Here is a 15217-nt window from a genome sequence, read left to right on the forward strand (position 1 = left end):
AACAACTTCCCAATTTACTTCTATGATCAAATTTGCTTCATTTTCTCGTTATCCTTTGCTGAAGGAACAATAGCCAATCACAAGAGACAAATTTGTGCAGGCACCAATCAGCAGCTAGCTCCCACTAGTGTAGGATATGTGTGTATTCATTTTCAACAAGGGATACCAAAAGAACGAAGCACATTTGAAAATAGAAGTGAATTTAAAAGTGACTTAAAATGACATGCTCTATCTAAATCATGCACGTTTAATTTTGACTTTCCTATCCCTTTAACATAATGATGGGGGACTTGGTGCATGCACCATGATTGGCTGGCATGCTTCATGAGTCGTCTATGGAATATACTTACCAGAGACTGATGGATGTATATATATATATACTTTTTGTAACAGCTCATTCACACTAGTATGCCCCAGAATACTATAGAAATGTTATGTCCCTTTAATAAAGGGGCATGAAAGTCAAAATTAAACTTTCATGGTTTAGACAGAGTATATCATTTTAAGACACTTGTAAAAGTGCTTCTATTATCAAATATACTTTGTTATCCTGTTACTCTTTGTTGAAAAGCATATATACATATCCTCAGCAGCAGCAATGCACTACTGAGCGCTAGCTGGTGATTTGTGGATACGCACACGCATAACTCTTGACATTAGCTGTGTTTAAGTTAGGTCCAATTATTGTAATACTTCTCTGGAGTTGACTTTAACTATGTGTTTAATCCCACTGCAGGGGTTAAATACATCCCTATATGCAAGCAAAGTGCATCAACAAAATGCTCTGCTAACATTTTAAAGCATTTTTTGTTTGTACTTTTATGTCAATTTGAGCACAAATTTCCAGTCATTATTTACTACCTGTTATTATTATTATTACCAGGTATTTGTAGAGCGCCAACACTTTTGAATACAATTATTTATCAGCCATTTATAGTCCTTTATAAGTATTCTGGAAAATGCATCACTTAATCCTGATTATAGGGAACATCCCTTCCTGGCATTAAAGTGACAGTAAACACTGTAATTACAAGACATTTATGCTGTCTTGCTATAGAATTACACATCGGCCCAGTTTAAACATTTTTGAAACAAATAAACATATTGCTTGCTTCAATTATTTTTAAATATATAAACTCCACCCACCACTTGCCTCATTTGGAGAAGCCAATCCAAGCTTGAGTCTGCAGACCACAAGGCTAGCCATGTTTATAATGTTAGTATAAAGTGCATTGTTTTGCAGTTCTTATATTTTAAAGCCTGTAGCAAGCTTAGCCTTGAGACGTCAGCAGCAAGCTTCTTTAGTTCTGAGAATTAGAAAAGTCACAATTTTCAGAGCTAAAATACCTGTTCAGCCCACTAGCAGAGGTGGGGAAACTCAGTTTCACAGACTGTGCTCAAGGTTAAAGCTGCCATATTAGAACAGGCGCATCATAGGGTTTGATTTATCAAGCCTTCTCCTGCACTATGACTGCAGGTTCTCACAAGAGAGCCTGCAGACCGTATTTATAAAGCAGCGGTCATCAGACCTACACTCTTCTCCACCTCTCAGGTGGAGAATTTCAATCTCCCCGGTCTCATCCGATCGGGGAGATTGACGGCAAGATTGGCTGTGTGCGGGCAGGGGGCGGCATTGCACATGAGCACTCGCATGCAATGTTAAATTCCACCAGTGGAATTCAGTCCGCCAGAGGTGAGCTGCGGCAGACAGGGGCACATATGTGCGCCCCTGTCCACTGTAGCTTGATAAATTGAGCCCATAGTACTGGCATTGTTCTTGTAGAATCTCACGAGCCAGAGAGCTTTATAGAGTCTGGCCATTGTGAGATTTTTTCTTTAAAATACAGCCTTATGGTGGAAAAAGACAAGTACTAATGTTGTGTAGGATTGAGAAATCCACACGGCCCATTTCTGTATTCACAGCAGAACATCAAGATGGATCCTCTGTAAGATTTCATTTACCATTCAACACCAAATCAAATCTACCGCAGAGATCAAAATGCCTCTGCAATGACTATGAGAAAAACACTCTTCCGTGAGCCCTTTTGACACCTGAGGAGCCCACAGAGCCATTATCATTCTTGTTTCTCATCAGTGAAGCTTTCATGTTCTAAAATCTATTATTGATGTTCATTTATTTATAGAATCTTGCCTGAGCCAGGAGTTTTAACAGAACAACTTATGAGGATAAAACATGAGAATGAGGCCTTTGAAGAATAAGGCAATCAAGAAAGCTTTTTTTTTTTTTTTTACAGTTAAATGTTCTAATTAGATCATTATTGGCCTTCACATCAATAAGCTTATGCATATGCTATAAATGGAAATTACAACCAAATAGGAATAAATGCTGTCAATTATTGGTGACTTGTAAGTGGTATTAAGCAGGAAGCTCAAGAGGTGGATATTGACAGGACAGATTCAATTTAATATGTAGGCCACAATATTGTATTATTAAACAGACCTTAAAGCCTATGTTTTTCTTTCTATTATGGCATCTAAAATAGGGTCATTTAAAATGTATTTGTTTTATTTTTGTTTGTTTGTTTTTAATCAGACTTCCTATCCCGTATAACATGTCATGTAATTATCAGTCTTCAGTGGAGATGTTTATGTGTTCACCAGTAACAGCTGTCAATCAGCTACAGTGCACAGTAAACACCTTGAAATTGTAATCTAAAATGTTTCATTAATAATTGCACAGTAACTTTACTATATATATTTTATGTACTTATTGTACCACGTTTTCCTGTCAATTAAGTTGGAAAAATGTGAATTTTCCAGTTGTAAGAACTGAAAGTGCACAATACAGACTTCACAAACCTAACCCTGCCACATATCTGTTCCTAATTGGCTTTAGCAGAGATAAGGATAAACAGGAATATATATAACAGCGCTTAGACTTAAAATACTTTTGCCTCTCTCTGTAAACCCCCTTCCTGGTCACGAATTTGAGATAATTAGTAGTTGAGAGTGGCGCTACTAAAAGCTAAAAAGTATTAAAAACTATGAGAGAAAATAAATTTGTTACCTACTAAATAAGTTTGTTACCTACCTTAGGTGAAGTATATACATAAAAACGTATTTAGTAGGTAACAAATTTATTTTCTCTCATAGTTTTTAATACTTTTTAGCTTTTAGTAGCGCCACTCTCAACTACTAATTATCTCAAATTTAGCAGATATAAGAGAATGACTGCAAAATAAAGCATATTTTGCTAACATAATGACAGTGGCAAGCCTATTGTACTCCAGTAACAAATCTGGATTGGCTCCTACAAATAAGGCAAGTGATGGGTGGAGTCTGCCTACTGAAAATCAATTGCAGCAAACAAGGTGTACATTCATTACAAAAATAACATTCTCTTACCTGTTAATTGATTGCAGTACTGCAGATATAGCTTGTAATTACTAATCATTTAAGCCACTGAGCAATTAATCCTTAAACATTGGTTGTATACAAACATTTTCTACTGTTAGATTAGATCACTGGTTTTCAAACCTGTCCTCAGGCATCCCTAACAGGCCAGATTTTGAGGATATCTGAACTGGAGCACAGGTGAAATAATCAGCTGATTAGTAAACATAATTATTTTACCTATTCTCATCCAAGGTAATCCAGAAAACCTGGCCTGTTGGGGAGGCCTGAGGACAGGTTTGAACACCAGGGGCGAGATTATATATACGTAATCGGGGTATTACATAAACCCTGCCGGCAGTTCATAAAGTGGCGTAAGTCGGATAAACTAGCGATGTCCAGAAATCAGTGTAAATACATATTTCTGGAGTCACCAGTTACTTACGGCACTTTAGAAACTGCCGGCGCCTAAGAAATAAAAAAAAACAAACATAACATCTCCCGTAAAAGTCTAACACCCCTCCCAAAAATAAACCCGACACGTAAAACCCTTATATCCGCCATCAAACCCACATCGGAACTAAGAATAAATGTATTAACCCCTAAACTGACAACACCCTCACAACGCAATATGCCTAATTAAACTATTAACCCCTAATCCGCCATTCACCCACATCATGATCTACCTAATAAAAGTATTAACCCATAAATCCGCCAACCCCAACATCGCAAACTACCTATTAAAACTATTAACCCCTAATCAGCCAATAGGATGAGAGCTACTGAGATTTCAGTAGCTCTCATCCTATTTTGAATTTGAAGAATCAAATCAGCCAATAGGAATTCAAGGGACGCCATTTTTAATCGCGTACCTTGAATTTACTATTCGGCGATCATACAAAGAGGATCTTCCGCGCTCCATGGCTCAGCAGTCGCCGGTCTTCAGTTCCGCGGTCCTGGATGAAGATAGAAGAGGTCGCCGCTTGAAGACTTCACCGCCGGACTTCAGGAACCGGTCGCCGCTTGGAAGAAGACTTCACCGCCGTACTTCAGAAACCGTGAGTATCTATCTGGGGGTTAGAGTTAGGCTTTTTTTTAAAAAAAAAAATTAGATTAGGGTTATAGGCACTCTTAAAAGAGCTGAATGCCCTTTTAAGGGAACTAAAAGAGCTGAATGCCCTTTAAGGGCAATGCCTATACAAATGCCTCTTTGGGGGCAATGGGTAGTTTAGGCTTTTTCGTGTTAAGTTTTTTTATTTTGGGGGGTTTGGTGGGTGGGGTTTTTTACTGTCAGAGGGGGGACTTAGTATTTTTTTTAAGGAAAAGAGCTGTTTAACTTAGGGCACTGCCCTACAAAAAGGCCCTTTTAAGGGCTATTGGTAGTTTAGTATTAGATTAGGGGGTGTTTTTTTATTTGGGGGGGGGGCTTTTTTATTTTTATAGGGATTAGGCATAATTTTTTTATTTTTGATTATTTTGTTTTTTATTTTCTGTAAGTATAGCTTTTTTATTTTCTGTAATTTTAGCTTAATTTAAACTTAGTATTTTTTATTTTTATAGTAATGTTAGGTTTTTTATTTTAACTGTAATTAAAAAAATTATTAATGTATGTAATGGGGTTAATTTAGGGGGTGTTAGGTTAGGGGGCTTAGTGATTAGTTATTTGCGTTGTGGGCTTTGGCGGTTTAGGGGTTAATAGATTTATTAGCAATATTGCGTTGTGTGGGTTTGGAAGATTAGGGGTTAATAGTTTTAATAGGTAGTTGGTGATGTTGGAGTTGGCGGATTTAGGGGTTAAAACTTTTATTAGGTAGTTTGTGATGTGGGTGAATTGCGGATTGGGGTTAATAGTTTAATTAGACATATTGCGTTGTGGGGGGTTGTCGGTTTAGCGGTTAATACTTTTATTATTAGTTCCGATGTGGGTTAATGGCGGATTAGGGGTTAATATACTTTATTAGTTATTGCGGTGGGGGATTGAGGTTGACAGGTATAGATATTGCGCATGCGTTTCTATGTTAGCTTATGGGAGTAAACATAGCGGCCGACGGATGAAATATACGTGCCGCATTTATATATATATATGTATATGTACATATATGTATATGTAATACCAAAATTGCGTAAAAAACGGCAGCGCCGGCTTTTGCGGGCGATGCCGCATATGTAATGGAGCCCCAGTGGGTTAGATTCATAGATGCTTGTGAGCTTGCAGAGGAACCTTGCAGTAAAAGTCAGACCACGTTCAAAATTCCTTTGGCAAAGAACAAAGCAAATTTGATAATAGAAGAACACAGAACATTTCTTTAAATTTGCATGCTCTATCTGAAACATGAAAGTTGTTTAAATAATGTTAAAAGCTGATGAATTAAATGTTCTGAACATAGTAAAACAATTAAACAAATGTTACAGTAAAGTACAGAAATACAAGTGTATTACTACTTTATTTCTTTCCTCAAGTATATATAAAGTAACAGAAAAATAGTTTGAATATGTTTCTATGGATACGTCCCTGATAGCCCTTCGTTGTTTTCCTGCTTGCATCATATCATTGCACGCCGATATATGAGAACTGAAAAGAATTACGTAAGGGGCAATTTGAAGCTAATTATAATTTTGCAGGTGCAAAGAAGTGACACTGAAAAGTAAAAAGGATAATGTCCTTATTGCTGTATTTAGTTGTAAAGTTTAAAATTGGATGGAAGAATAGCAATATACAATTCTTTACTGCTATTATATGGTACAAAACCATAATGGCAGCTTTTTTTGAAGATGGGCTTTAGCTAACACTCTCTGCATGTGTTAGAGCATTGCACTGTTACTTGTATATGACTATGTATTTAACCCCTCAGATGGATGTGGGAGAATAAAGAGCTTGTGAGAAGTGATTCACTGGCATTTTTTGGGTGGGTCTTTGTTAGAAGGGGCAGGGTTTTGGAGAGATAGTGGGTGAGATCATGCCAGGGGCGACTGTGGCCTGTGGGTGGGGAGAAAGTGGGAAATTCATGCCAGGAGTGACTGTGGGCGTGCCTGTGTGGCCTGTGGGTGGGGAGATAGTGGGAAGATCATGCCAGGGGTGACTGTGGGCATGCCTGTGTGGCCCGTGGTTGGCGAGATAATGGGAAGATCATGCCGGGGCAACTGTGGGCGTGTCTGTGTGGCTCGTGGGTGGCGAGATAGTGGGAAGATCATTCCAGGGGTGACTGTGGACATGCCATTATTGCCCATAGGTGGGGAGATAGTGGGAAGATCATGCCAGGGACGACTGTGGGCGTGTCTGTTTGGCCCGTGGGTGGGGAGATAGTGGGAAGATCATGCCAGGGTCGACTGTGGGTGCATCTTGGTGTGTAATGGGTGTGGCTTAGGCAGTTCCCTTAAGAACAGGAAAATGGCTTCAGGTGGCTAGTCAGCCAGACCTTCCAACCTGCATAACTGGGCTGTGGGGTGGTTGGAAAGTATGACATAGTGAACGTTAGTTCCAGAGCAGCAATGCACTACTAGAAACTAGCTGAACAAATCTGGTGAGCCAATGACAAGAGGCATAGGTGTGAAGCCACCAATCTGCAGCTCCCAGTAGAGTGTTACTGCTCATGAGGCTACCTAGGTATGCTTTTTACCACAGACAAGAGAACAAATAAATCTGAAAAAAGAATAAATTGAAGAGTCTCTTAAAATTGTATGTTCTATATGAATCCTGAAAGTTTAACTTTGACTTTAAAGAAAAAAGAAAAAACAAAGAGAATTGAACTAAGGCAAAACAAATGTTTCATAAATTGTAAATGGATACTGCTACTAAACATAAAAAAATTACATTATATTTGTTTTAATAAAAATATGTAAACATTTTTAAATATTTGCTTTAAAGAGACATTAAACATGTTTTATAAATGCATCGGATATTAAAAGGATACTGAACCTAAATTTTTTCTTTCACGATTCAGATGGAGCATGAAATGTTAAGAAACTTTTTAATTTACTCATATTCAATTTTTCCTCATTCTTGTTTTTATTTGAAAAGGCAGAAATTTAAGTTTACAAGACAATCCATTTTTGATTCAGCACCCTGGATAGCGCTTGCTGATTGGTGGGTAAATGTAGCCACCAATCAGCAAACTGTACCCAGATCCTGAACAATAGATGGGCAGGCTCGTAAACTTACATTCAGGGTGGATTTGATTTAAATCAAACTGATTTAATTCACGATTTAAATCACAATTTAAATCACTAGTCAGTAAGGCTTGATTTAAATCATAGTTTTCTACATAAAGACTAATTCTTGCTGGTATAACTTAAATATGCAAGTAGATGAAGATTTTTAGAATAACAACTTTTCATATTAGTTTTTTTTTATCCCCAGTTTAATAGGTTAATCAATATAATTCATATTTGGACAACTTTTCTGTTGTACTTAGGAAGGAGAAAAATAATCATTACCTTAATAATAATTTAAATAGATTTATTCAACTGAAACAATAACATTACAGCATATGTTATTTGCTTAAACAAACATCCATGTTTGTTAACTAATTTGGTTAAACAAAATATATATATTTCAGGAAACTTAGACTGTCAGCCCAGCCTACACATGAAAAACTTAAAGAGCCACTAAACCCCAAATTTTTCTTTCATGATTCAGATAGAGAATACAATTTTAAACAACATTCCAATTCACTTCCATTATCTAATTTGCTGCAATCTTTAGATATCCTTTGTTAAAGAAATAGCAATGCACATTGGTGAGCCAATCACATGAGGCATCTATGTGCAGCCACCAATCAGAAGCTACTGAGCCTATCTAGATATGCTTTTTAGGAAAGAATATCAAGAGAATGAAGCAAATTAGATAATAGAAGTAAATTAGAAAGTTGTTTTAAATGGTATTCTCTATCTGAATCATGAAAGAAAAAAATTGGGTTTAATGTCCCTTTAAATACTGTCCTCTGTAGCTCACTCGTCAACTTCAGCTTCTTCTTTGTTCATAATCTGGAAAAGAAAAACAAGCTTTCCAGCTTTATCGGGTCTCAAACGATTTCTCAATTTAGAATGAATGAGTCCAAAGGAAGAGAATATTCTTTCAACGCCTGCAGAAGAAGCTACTGCTGTTAAAAGTGAAATCATTACTTGAACAGTCTCTAAATCCAAGTGCTTAAGTGACTTCCACCAGTTCACTGGTGTGACTTTCTTTAAAATATCTTCAGCAAACCTATATTTCTTGAATGGTTCCCCCTTAGCTGTGAAGTTTATTATAGTTGGCATTACAGATGGATGATTGCTGGATACGCATGTCACAGCTAACTCCTCTTCCTCAGCACTTAAGTTTTGCCCCTGATACTGGATATTGACAATATTTGCCAAAAAATGAGCTGGAAACAGTGCTTGTCCCAAATCCGATTTAAATCCAAAAAAATCAGATTTAAATATAAAAAAATCAGATTTAAATCTGATTTTTTCGATTTTTTTTTTAAAAAATCATTGATTTTTATCCACCCTGCTTACATTCCTGCTTTTTCAAATAAAGCTACCAAGAGAATGAAGAAAAATTGATATTAAGAGTAAATTAGAAAGTTGCTTAAAATTGCATGCTCTGTCTGAATCATGAAAGAACAAAATTGGGTTCAGTGTCATTAATGTGCAGCACACAGGAGAGTCAGAGTTCTAAATTTACCAGAATGCACTCCATTCCTATTAAAGAGAAAGTAAAGCATACAACTTTCTAATATGAATAATAAGATATGTGGTCAAAATAAATTATGAAAGTGTAGTGGAAAGTGGTTTTTCTGTATACATACTTCAATAAGATTGTGAGCTTAACATCATCTATCATTTATAAGTTGTTATTTTTTTACTTTAGGCTCCTTTCTTTTTAAATATGTTTTGCACTATATCAGTATGCACAGATTTGGTCTTTTATCAAATTTAAAAAAAAGGATAACAACTGCTAAACGTCTGATTTATTGCTCTTCTTTAGAATTGTTCTTGTCTTTGTGACCTAATTATAATATTTTAACCTCTTTTAACCCTAAGTAAGCATGAGTTGTTCCAACCTGTCAGACTCTAGGTGTCAATGCAACGTCCAGTAATAAGCAGCCAGAAGAGAGGTGGCATTGTTTTACAGATCCGATTTCTACCACCTTATAAGAAACAGAGGAAGTGGGTGATGAGCTTTTCTGGTGCCTTAGAAAGCTGCACTGGTGCAGAGCCAAGACACTGCATATTGAAGAAGGTTATCTTGGGTATAATAGGAAGCACAGAAAAATAACTGCTGGCAAAAAGACAGCGTCTGCTTCAGGTTTCCTTTACAATAGTGAGTCTTACATCCCTATTCATTGCGAGACGAGCATGTGATCCGTCTGAGAGAACGTATTTCTATGTTTTGCTTAAAGCAGCATGAAACAGCCAGGTGCAGGAACAGATAGGAATGACTCAAGGTCACCTTGTATTTCCCAAAAAAAGAAAACAAAAATCCCAAAAGAGTACATTCATTCAACAATATTAGAGAACTGTTTTAGAGACTGCAATATATGATGTTCTTAAGCCTTTTTCCTTGAACAGCAGGTGCTCCACAAAAGATTACAATTGGGTGTAACTGTATAGGTAATATTGATGAGCCTTGAAGAGCCCTTTTGAAGAGTGAAATAGGATACTATGGGTTTTTGGCTTATTCCTATGGCTTGGAACATTTTCCATTGGTTTTTCCTTTCTCTGAAACTAGATATATGAAGGAAAAGTGACCAGGCTGTAAATAAACAGAAGATCAATGCTGAACCTATACATATTGGTTTTATTTAAAGTGGCAGTAAACAGTTACTATTTAAGAAACATATAAAAGGTTGTAGCAATAAAACTATTGAATACTGAATATTGTTATAGCTGTAAACATTTTTAAATAAATATTACCTTTAAAGGGGCATGATATCCAAATGCTGAATCCCTTATAAAAAGTGACGCAGCATATCTGCAAAAAGCTGACTAGAAATATCACCTGAACATCTCTATGTAGAAAAGGAAGATATTTTACCAAAAACATTTCCCCAGTAGCCACATCCTATTGTAAAAAAAACTTTAAGCAGCCAATCAGGATGCTAATCCCAGGACTTTCTAATTTACTCCTATTATTGTACAGCCAATGTGAAAGGTGCTCCACACCCCTTCCCCTTCAGCACGTGCATGACAGCTGTCTGACGTTCTCCAGACAAACTGCGCATTAGCAACCTGCTAAATAGTCTGACACCTATGTGAACAGTGAATTGTGATGTGCTCAGTACTGCGATTCACTGCTTACTAGGTGTAAGAGCTGTGCATTAAATGTCTAAAAATCCTCTGAAATACCTAAAATGAGGAGTACTTAAAAATAATAAATAGTTAAGTATCTAATATCTTGACTATCAACTGGATTGTGAGCAATCTTTTTTTATTGAGTGGCAATATAAATATATATATATATATACATACTTTTAGAAGTGGAAATATGAGCTTACAAATGCTCGTTTTGTGTCTAAGAGCTTTTTGTTCTCACACACAATACACTCAGATGTTGTATACTGGGGATCATAGTGGTTTGTGCATCGCTATCCACTGCTTATTGAACTGTGCCGGGAGCTCAGGTGCGCATGAGTGACATTCCTTCATATGGGTTGCACTGAAGATCTTTCATTTTTTAATTTTAAATTATAAGGTCTACAGATGATGTCACTTCAGGGTACCACTAAAATGTTTTCAGTATAATAACTGTAGAGCCAATGATGGAGGATTCAGGAGCATTTTTTTCCGGTCCTTTAATGAACATGAACTTGGGTGCTAATTTACATAGGATAACTAATAAGATGCCAAGCCTGATATAATCTGCTTCTTTACCACCGACAGGAGCAGTAAATTATAACCATTCCTTTATTACGTTCAGTGACCTTGCCAGGATGGGGCACTAGCCAATCAATATAATGGCAAGCACCCCAATTTGCTCCACCAACAGTAATGTTCCTTCTGTTTTTCCCACCACCAGCCGCCTATGTGTCAAGCCCCACCCATAGCTTGCCCCACTCCCTCCCATAATATGCCTGGCACTGCCAGCAGCATGCCTGGTTCCGCCTCTCCCATTGCAGAACTGCCCACAACCTCAGAGAAGTGCCCCTCTACTTTATGGGTGCTTCTTTGCACTTTTACTGTTTCACAACATGGAGCCAAATATTTCCCCAGTTATTCTATTCTCGTTGTAATTTCCTAAATACATACCATATGGAGTATCTGTATGTTTCATTCTGTGCATCGCTATGAGGTTGCTGCTCACAGCTTCTCTGCACCTCAATATAACCCTGATTATTTACTAACATAGAGATAACTCACAAGAATTTATAATAACATTTTAGTGAAAATGTATTAAGCTACAGGCAAACAAGTTTTCAAGTAGAAAACCTGTTTGTCTGCAATCGTCTCTTGTGACGCTCTCGCTTGTCCTGGCTGATTTATATCCCCCATCTCAGGGGTGGAGAATATAGGAAGAAGGAGCAGGATCTGCGGGGCGAGCTTGCACCGCAAAGTCTCAAAAGCTGCAAATGCAGCTTTAATAAACGTAGACCTTTAACCTTTTTAAATAATTCAGTTACTAGACTGTAGCAAACCTGAACAAGGTTTTAGTTTAAGAGACATTCAAGTCAAAATTAAAAGGACAGTCTAGTCAAAATTAAACTTTCATGATTCAGATAGAGCATGCAATTTTAAACATCTTTCCAATTGACAGTTTTTCACAGTTAGACACTGCTATTTCATGTGTGCCTTATAGATAACATGGTGCTCACTCCCGTGGAGTCAGCACTGATTAGCTAAAATGCAAGTCTTTCAAAAGAACTGAAATAAGGGGCAGTTTGCAGAGGCTTAGATACAAGTTACTCACAGAAGTAAAAGTATATTCACATTTTCCTGAATGGGACAATATTACTCATACACAATGTCATATTTCCTCTCCTTGTTTTCCACTCCTATTGGTCCGAAAGAAACTAGAGATCAAATTGGATCTATTAACAACTGTTTCTAATCTGTCAAATCTACTATCCTAAATTGCTTTTTACAATGCTATAGCTCAAGAGAGAATAAAACCCCAAGTTGACCTTAACGAATGGAACCCAACACTTAATTCATGGTTCAATATGCTCAATTATTCCGATATGCTTAATTATTAAATATTTTCATTCCCATAAGAACAAAGCTTCTCTAATGAGACCCCTAACATCATATAAAAACTTTGTGTAATGCAACAATTACCACAACATTAATATCTGTTATCTATAAATGTCTTCTCACTGAAGACAAGAAAACACTTCTGTCCTTTATGTACAGTATATTATACATAGAGAACTGGGGTGTACTACTGAGGCCAAGGGGCATATTTTTCAAGCTCTGTATGAAGCTTGATGCCCCGTGTCTAAAGACCGCTTCTCCATAACCTGTCCACCTGCTTTGAGGCGGAGGACAGAAATTGACAGAAATCAACCTGATCAAATACGATCGGGTTGATTGACACCCCCTGCTAGAGGCCAATCTGCTGGTGCAATGATAAATGCCGAGAGCGTATGCTGTCAGCATTTTTCGATGTGCAGCAGACATGATCCGCTATATCCGATCATGTCCGCACGCACAATCAGAAATAGGCCCCCAAGGAGTGGCATAAAATATTGATTGCAAAAAAGGCTTCTGTCTCTTCCAAAATCCAAGAACCTCACTATAAATTTTTGAGCAGATGGTATTTGACCCCAGACAAAAAAAAAAGATTTACCCCCACTCAAACGGTTATTGCTGGATGGGCTGTGGAGGAGAGGAAATCCACATCTGGTAGTAATACCCAAAGCTTAAATCTTTTTGGGAGGAGACATTCGCAGAAATGGGGAATACTATTCATCCCGAGCCTGGCTTCCTGCTGTATTACAAACTAGCAAAACTTGCTGACAAAATCAAGAAGATCATGGTGAACGGAGCTCAGGGTTTAATCCCCAAACATTTGAGGAGAAAAAAATTACCTCAAGTCTCGCTGAATGGAAGACTGCGGTAACTGACCTCTTACAGCTAGAACGTTACCACTACTTTAAAATATGACTCCCATGAAGTTGTATTGCTAATTTGGCAGGGCAAATCATTATAAATTGGTTACACACCTGCTTTGCTAAATATTCCCTGGAAATATATACTGACTGCTATTTCTTTAATCCCCCCCCCTCCTTTTTTTTCCTCTCTCTTTCACTTATCCCTCTTTTCAAATGCTTTCACTATCTCTTCAGGCAATTTCAGCAAGAATACTTATTGTTTATTAATTCAGACAACTACTATTCTTATGCAGAAGAAGTTTATTTTATTATTATGCAACAATGTTAGTAAACCACAAACATTTCAAAACAAATACAGGTCTAATGTGAAATGACATACAGTACATGCTCTACAGATAAAGATGGCCATCTATATTGTCTCCGCTCAAGTCTGAAGATGAACTTTTTAATAATGCTTTGGATTACAATCGCCCAAATACTTCTCTTCTCCATACCCTTTTTGCATTACTGTAGACTCAATGGGGCCAATTTATCAGGGCCCGAATGCTTCTAATTCCATGTGACCCTTCAGGCGTTAAGAAGCAGCGGTCATAAGACCGATGCTCCTTAACTCGTCCGCCGCCTCTGAGGCGGGGGACAGCAATCCGTCCGATTGGATACGATTGGGTTGATTGACACCCCCTGCCAGCGGCCGATTGGCCGCGAATGTGCAGGGGTGGCATTGCACAAGCATTTCACAAGAAATGCTTGTGCAATGATAAATGCCGACAGCGTATGCTGTCGGCATTTATCGATGTGCGGCAGACATAATCCGCTACAGCGGATCATGTCCGCTTGCACATTTTTCAATCGGCCCCAATATGTGAATTTCAGAGTTGTTATTGAAATTGTCATTTTACACTTTGTTATGCACCTCTTTATGCATGTTGTCTTACTCCAAGCTGTATAGGCTCGAAAGCCTACTACCAATTAAGCATATTAGGTGATGTGCATCTCTGTAATGAGAAGGGGTGTGGTCTAATGACATCAACACCCTATATCAGGTGTGCATAATTATTAGGCAACTTCCTTTCCTTTGGCAAAATGGGTCAAAAGAAGGACTTGACAGGCTCAGAAAAGTCAAAAATAGTGAGATATCTTGCAGAGGGATGCAGCACTCTTAAAATTGCAAAGCTTCTGAAGCGTGATCATCGAACAATCAAGCGTTTCATTCAAAATAGTCAACAGGGTCGCAAGAAGCATGTGGAAAAACCAAGGCGCAAAATAACTGCCCATGAACTGAGAAAAGTCAAGTGTGCAGCTGCCAAGATGCCACTTGCCACCAGTTTGGCCATATTTCAGAGCTGCAACATTACTGGAGTGCCCAAAAGCACAAGGTGTGCAATACTCAGAGACATGGTCAAGGTAAGAAAGGCTGAAAGACGACCACCACTGAACAAGACACACAAGCTGAAACGTCAAGACTGGGCCAAGAAATATCTCAAGACTGATTTTTCTAAGGTTTTATGGACTGATGAAATGAGAGTGCGTCTTGATGGGCCAGATGGATGGGCCCGTGGCTGGATTGGTAAAGGGCAGAGAGCTCCAGTCCGACTCAGACGCCAGCAAGGTGGAGGTGGAGTACTGGTTTGGGCTGGTATCATCAAAGATGAGCTTGTGGGGCCTTTTCGGGTTGAGGATGGAGTCAAGCTCAACTCCCAGTCCTACTGCCAGTTTCTGGAAGACACCTTCTTCAAGCAGTGGTACAGGAAGAAGTCTGCATCCTTCAAGAAAAACATGATTTTCATGCAGGACAATGCTCCATCACACGCGTCCAAGTACTCCACAGCGTG

Source organism: Bombina bombina, chromosome 1 (assembly GCF_027579735.1).
Source record: "Bombina bombina isolate aBomBom1 chromosome 1, aBomBom1.pri, whole genome shotgun sequence".
Taxonomy (NCBI): Eukaryota; Metazoa; Chordata; class Amphibia; order Anura; family Bombinatoridae; genus Bombina; species Bombina bombina.